The sequence below is a fragment of the Oncorhynchus mykiss genome, chromosome 11 (genome assembly GCF_013265735.2).
Source record: "Oncorhynchus mykiss isolate Arlee chromosome 11, USDA_OmykA_1.1, whole genome shotgun sequence".
NCBI lineage: Eukaryota > Metazoa > Chordata > Actinopteri > Salmoniformes > Salmonidae > Oncorhynchus > Oncorhynchus mykiss.
In genome coordinates this window covers 51,271,882-51,279,292 of record NC_048575.1, presented here as the reverse complement: position 1 = coordinate 51,279,292, position 7,411 = coordinate 51,271,882, and positions in this window count along the sequence as shown.

The following is a 7,411-nucleotide window of genomic DNA, read 5'->3' as shown; positions in this document are numbered from 1 at the left end:
ATGCATCTGGATGGTAAACTTGTTCTCCCTGAACTGCATTACCCCTCATACCAGTAGGAGTCATTGTTCAGGGACGAATCGTTGTTAGCTAGCAAGCTAATTTAGCAAGTGCTCTGTGATGCTAGCATAGTTTTTAGTTTGCTAACTTTTTTTCCCTCAGTCCGCTTACTAGCCAGTCCATCTAGTTACCTAGACAATGAGCTCACTGAGGCTGCCTGCAGCCCAACAATGTCACGTGACCGGCAGAGTCACGTTCTAATCTACATTACATTACATTACATTAGAGAGTTCTAATCTACATTACGCGGCTACGAGACCGAGGAATGGGTAGCCTACTCCGCTCCTTGTCTTCAATGAGAGAGACTTTTCAGTGTTAGTTTATTTGGAAAATGTGCTAGGCTACTGGAGGTTAATGGCACAAGAAAGTTTAATGGACTAAACTTTCTGAACTTCACCAACGGAGTAGAGACAATACCAGGATTTGTGGAATCGAGCTCCGAATACATCAAATCGCCCGAGGTGAGTACTTCAAAAATATATATTCGGTCTCCCGAGTGGCGTAGCTGTTTAAGGCACTACATCGTCAATGTAAATTATCCAGTGGCGATTTTTATGAATTGTTCAGCAGTCTAATGGCTTGGGGTGTAGAAGCTGTTGATGAGCCTTTTGGTCCTAGACATGGCGCTCCAGTACCGCTTGCCGTGCGGTAGCAGAGAAAACAGTCTATAACTTGGGTGACTGGAGTCTCTGACAATTTTATGGACTTTCCTCTGACACCGCCTATTATATAGGTCCTGGATGGCAGGAAGCTTAGCCCCAGTGATGTACTGGGCCGTTCGCACAACCCTCTGTAGCGCCTTACGGTCAGATGCCAAGCAGTTGCCATACCAGGTGGTGATGCAACCAGTGCTCTCGATGGTGCAGCTGTAGAAGCTTTTGAGGATCTGGGAAAAGGTTTTGTCGTGCCCTCTTCACGACTGTGTTGGTATGTTTGGACCATGATAGTTTGTTGGTGATGTGGACACCAAGGAACTTGAAACTTTCGACCCGCTCCACTACAGCCCTGTTGATGTTAATGGGGGGCGGTTTGGCCCGCCTTTTCCTGTAGTCCACGATCAGCTCCTTTGTCTTACTCACATTGAGGGAGAGGTTGTTGTCCTGGCACTACACTGCCATTTTTCTGACCTCTCTATAGGCCGTCTTATTGTTGTCAGTGATCAGGCCTACCACTGTTGTGTCGTCAGAAAACGTAATGATGAAGTCGTGTTTGGCCACACAGTCGTGGGTAAACAGGGAATACAGGAGGGGACATACCACTGAGGGGCCCCAGTGTTAAGGATCAGGGTGGCAGATGTTTTGTTTCCTACTCTTACCACCTGGGGGCGTCCTGTCAGGAAGTCCAGGATCCAGTTGCAGAGGGAGAAGTTTAGTCCCAGAGTCCTTAGCTTAGTGATGAGCTTCATGGGCTCTACGGTGTTGAATGCTGAGCTGTAGTTGATGAACAGCATTCTCACATAGGTGTTCCTTTTGTCCAGGTGCGATTTGAGATTGCGTCATCTGTTGGGGCGGTATGCGAATTGGAGTGGGTTTAGAGTGTCTGGGAGGAGGCTGTTGATGTGAGCCATGACCAGCCTTTCAAAGCACTTCATTGCTACGGACATGAGTGCCACGGGGCGGTAGTCATTTAGGCATATTACCTTCGCTTCCTTGGGCACAGGGACTATGCTGGTCTGCTGAAACATGTAGCTATTACAGACTTGGTCAGGGAGAGGTTGAAAATGTCAGTGAAGGCACTTGACAGTTGGTCCGCTCATGCTTTGAGTACACGTCCTGGTGATCCGTCTGGCCCAGCGGCTGAATGTTGACCTGTTTAAAGGTTTTGTTCACATCGGCTACCGAGAGCGTTATCACAAAGTCATCCAGAACAGCTGGTGCTCTCGTGCATTCTGCAATGTTGCTTGCCTCAATGCGAGCATAAAATACATTTAGCTCATCTGGTAGGCTCGCGTCACTGGGCAGCTCGCGTCTGGGTTTCCCTTCTGGGTTTCCCTTTGTAGTCCGTAATAGTTTTCAAGCCCTGCCACATCCGACTAGCGGCAGAGCCGGTGTAGTAGGATTCAATCTTAATCCTGTATTGACGCTTTGCTTGTTTGATGGTTCGTCTGAGGGCATAGCGGGATTTCTTACAAAGCGTCCGGATTAGTCTCCTGCCCTTTGAAAGCGGCAGCTCTAGCTTTTAGTATGTGGATATATTGAAGCAACATCTCAAGACATCAGTCAGGAAGTTAAAGCTTGGTCGCAAAGGTCAAGGTATTGGAGTGGCCATCACAAAGCTCTGACCTCAAACCTATAGAACATTTGTGGGGAGAACTGAAAAAGCGTGTGCGAGCAAGGAGGCCTACAAGCCTGACTCAGTTACACCAGCTCTGTCAGGAGGAATGGGCCAAAATTCACCCAACTTATTGTGGGAAGCTTGTGGAAGGCTACTCAAAACATTTGACCCAAGTTAAACAATTTAAAGGCAATGCTACCAAATACTAATTGAGTGTATGTAAACTTCTGACCCACTAGGAATGTGATGAAAGAAATCAAATCTGAAATAAATCATTCTGACATTTCACATTCTTAAGAAAGTGGTGATCCTAATTGACCTAAAACAGGGATTTTTTTACTGGGATTATATGTCAGGAATTGTGAAACTGAGTTTAAATGTATTTGGCCAAGGTGTATGTAAACATCCGACTTCAACTGTAGCGTCTCTGTTCTGCCGGTGCATGGAAAATCCCGCCAGCTCTATATTGTCCATTTCTTAGTTCAGCCACGTCTCGGTGAAACATAATGTCCCGTTGGTAGGATAATATTAATAATAGGTCATACATTTTATTTTCTAATGATTAGCAAGGAAAATGGAAGGCATTAGGAGCTTGCCTCTGGCATCTCAGAGGAAATCTGTCCTTTTGTCTGATGGGTCCAAATTTGAAATATATGGTTCCAACCGCTGTGTCTTTGTGAGACGCAGAGTAGGTGAACGGATGATCCCCGCTTGTGTGATTCCCACCATGGAGGAGGTGGTGTGGGGGTGCTTTGCTGGTGACACTGTCAGTGATTTATTTTGAATTGAAGGCACACTTAACCAGCATGGCTACCACAGCATTCTTCAGCGATACACCATCCCATCTGGTTTGCACTTAGTGGGACTATCATTTGTTTTTCATCAGGACAATAACCCAACACACCTCCAGGCTGTGTAATGGCTATTTTACCAAGAAGGAGAGTGATGGAGTGCTGCATCAGATGACCTGGACTCAACAATTGAGGTGGCTTGGGATTAGTTGGACTGCAGAGTGAAGGAAAGCCAGCCAACAAGTGCTCAGCATGTGGGAACTCCTTCAAGACGGTTGGAAAAGCATTCCAGGTGAAGCTGGTTGAGAGAATGTTTAGCAGTTTAGCTCAGAAAATGCCTCCCTCGTCAATCTGCTGCCATAGGCGGCCACCTAATCCAGCCTAATGAGTGGGCCACTATGTTGGAATTAAGTAAAACCAGAACTCCACACCCCTATCTCTATCTATGGATAATTTATGAAAGGGCCAACTTTAGCTAGCTACCCACCTGAGGACAACAATACAACGTGATACAAAAAAATCAAATAAAAAATACTGTCAAAAATGTCTGGCTTGATGTGATGTGATTGGAGTGAAGCCAAATTCAAACTGGCTTCCCTTGACACTTTTTTTTATTTTATGTGGTGAGCCAGCACCATTCACAGTTGAGCTCACACAGTTTAGCTCAAGGCTGATTGGATTTTATTGTAGTTTTTTACCAAGGGAGGCCAAATGCTCGCTGACTTCCCTTGCATTCAATAGTACGGGTGGCAACAATATTATACTCTTTTTGACCAGACAGCATCAGAAATCATCCATGTTTTGTGCTGCTACCATGTTGTGCTGCTGTTGTGTTGCTACCATGTTGTTGTCATGTTGTGTTGCTACAGTATCGTGCTGCATTTTCCTGTGTTGTTGTCTTAGGTCTCTCTTCATGTACAGTGCCTTGCGAAAGTATTCGGCCCCCTTGAACTTTGCGACCTTTTGCCACATTTCAGGCTTCAAACATAAAGATATAAAACTGTATTTTTTTGTGAAGAATCAACAACAAGTGGGACACAATCATGAAGTGGAACGACATTTATTGGATATTTCAAACTTTTTTAACAAATCAAAAACTGAAAAATTGGGCGTGCAAAATTATTCAGCCCCCTTAAGTTAATACTTTGTAGCGCCACCTTTTGCTGCGACTACAGCTGTAAATCGCTTGGGGTATGTCTCTATCAGTTTTGCACATCGAGAGACTGAAATGTTTTCCCATTCCTCCTTGCGAAACAGCTCGGGCTCAGTGAGGTTGGATGGAGAGCATTGGTGAACAGCAGTTTTCAGTTCTTTCCACAGATTCTCGATTGGATTCAGGTCTGGACTTTGACTTGGCCATTCTAACACCTGGATATGTTTCTTTTTGAACCATTCCATTGTAGATTTTGCTTTATGTTTTGGATCATTGTCTTGTTGGAAGACAGATCTCCGTCCCAGTCTCAGGTCTTTTGCAGACTCCATCAGGTTTTCTTCCAGAATGGTCCTGTATTTGGCTCCATCCATCTTCCCATCAATTTTAACCATCTTCCCTGTCCCTGCTGAAGAAAAGCAGGCCCAAACCATGATGCTGCCACCACCATGTTTGACAGTGGGGATGGTGTGTTCAGCTGTGTTGCTTTTACGCCTAACATAACGTTTTGCATTGTTGCTAAAAAGTTCAATTTTGGTTTCATCTGACCAGAGCATGTTTGGTGTGTCTCCCAGGTGGCTTGTGGCAAACTTTTAAACGACACTTTTTATGGATATCTTTAAGAAATGGCTTTCTTCTTGCCACTCTTCCATAAAGGCCAGATTTGTGCAATATACGACTGGTTGTTGTCCTATGGACAGAGTCTCCCACCTCAGCTGTAGATCTCTGCAGTTCATCCAGAGTGATCATGGGCCTCTTGGCTGCATCTCTGAACAGTCTTCTCCTTGTATGAGCTGAAAGTTTAGAGGGACGGCCAGGTCTTGGTAGATTTGCAGTGGTCTGATACTCCTTCCATTTCAATATTATCGCTTGCACAGTGCTCCTTGGGATGTTTAAAGCTTGGGAAATCTTTTTGTATCCAAATCCGGCTTTAAACTTCTTCACAACAGTATCTCGGACCTGCCTGGTGTGTTCCTTGTTCTTCATGATGCTCTCTGCGCTTTTAACGGACCTCTGAGACTATCACAGTGCAGGTGCATTTATACGGAGACTTGATTACACACAGGTGGATTGTATTTATCATCATTAGTCATTTAGGTCAACATTGGATCATTCAGAGATCCTCACTGAACTTCTGGAGAGAGTTTGCTGCACTGAAAGTAAAGGGGCTGAATAATTTTGCACGCCCAATTTTTCAGTTTTTGATTTGTTAAAAAAGTTTGAAATATCCAATAAATGTCGTTCCACTTCATGATTGTGTCCCACTTGTTGTTGATTCTTCACAAAAAAATACAGTTTTATATCTTTATGTTTGAAGCCTGAAATGTGGCAAAAGGTCGCAAAGTTCAAGGGGGCCGAATACTTTCGCAAGGCACTGTAGTGTTGTGGTGTCTCTCTTGTCCAGATATGTGTTTTGTCCTATATTTTTAATCCCAGCCCCCATCCCTGCAGGAGGCCTTTTGCCTTCTGGTAGGCCATCATTGTCAGTAAGAATTTGTTCTTAACTGACTTGCCTAGTTAAATAAAGGTAAGAAAAAAAGAAAAAAGGCTTACATGTACAGAGACTGGGGGGTGCTGTTTCACTCACTCAGATGCTTTCTATGGTGAGATACATTCAGCCTCTTGTGAATTGAAGGAAAATTATGAAACACAGAGAGATGAAAGATACATTATTTAGTATGTTTTTTGTTGTTTGTTTTGTTCTTTATGGTAAATTTTTTGGGGGGGAAGCCTGGCTTCCCTTGACTCCATGAGTATACGCCACTGCACCTTGTACATTCTACTAATCTAATTCACAACAGTAAGGTGAGGCCCTGACTGAGTTCCTACATTTTTTGGGGGTATAATGTCAAAATCCAGACCTTAACATGATCGAGATGTTGTGGCAGAACCTGAGACGAGTAGTTCATGCACGAAAACCCACAAATGTCCCTGCGTTAAAGCAGTTCTGCATGGAATCGGAGGCCAAAGTTTCTCCACAGCGATCTGAGAGACTGTTCAACAACTCTAGGAAGCGTTTGGTTGCAGTCATTACAGCTAAAGGTGGCACAACCAGTTATTGAGTGTAAGGGGGCAATTACAGTGCCTTCAGAAAGTATTCATACCCCTTGACTTATTCCACATGTTGTTGTGTTACAATCTGAATTCATAATGGTCAGCAACCCCAGTGTAGATTTGGCCTTTTGGTGTTTTAGGTTATTATCCTGCTGAAAGATGAATTTGTCTCCCAGTGTCTGTTGGAAAGCAGAATGAACCAGTTTCCTATAGGATTTTGCCTGTGCTCATAGCTGTATTCTGTTTTTTTTTATCCTAAAAAACTCCCTTGCCGATGGCAAGCATACCCATAACGTGATGCAGCCGCCACCATGCTTTAAAATTTGAAGAATGGTACTCAGTGATATATTGTGTTGGATTTGCCCTGAAACATAACGCTTTGTGTTTAGGATGGACATTTTATTTCTTTGTCACTTTTGCAGTGTCACTGAAGTGTCTTGTTGCAAACAGGAATGCATGTTTTGGAATATACACTGCTCAAAAAAATAAAGGGAACACTTAAACAACACAATGTAACTCCAAATCAATCACACTTCTGTGAATTCAAACTGTCCACTTAGGAAGCAACACTGATTGACAATAAATTTCACATGCTGTTGTGCAAATGGAATAGACAACGGGTGGAAATTATAGGCAATTAGCAAGACAACCCCAATAAAGGAGTGGTTCTGCAGGTGGTGACCACAGACCACTTCTCAGTTCCTATGCTTCCTGGCTGATGTTTTGGTCACTTTTGAATGCTGGCGGTGCTTTCACTCTAGTGGTAGCATGAGACGGAGTCTACAACCCACACAAGTGGCTCAGTTAGTGCAGCTCATCCAGGATGGCACATCAATGCGAGCTGTGGCAAGAAGGTTTGCTGTGACTGTCAGCGTGGTGTCCAGAGCATGGAGGCGCTACCAGGAGACAGGCCAGTACATCATGAGACGTGGAGGAGGCCGTAGGAGGGCAACAACCCAGCAGCAGGACCGCTACCTCCGCCTTTGTGCAAGGAGGAGCAGGAGGAGCACTGCCAGAGCCCTGCAAAATGACCTCCAGCAGGCCACAAATGTGCATGTGTCTGCTCAAACGGTCAGAAACAGA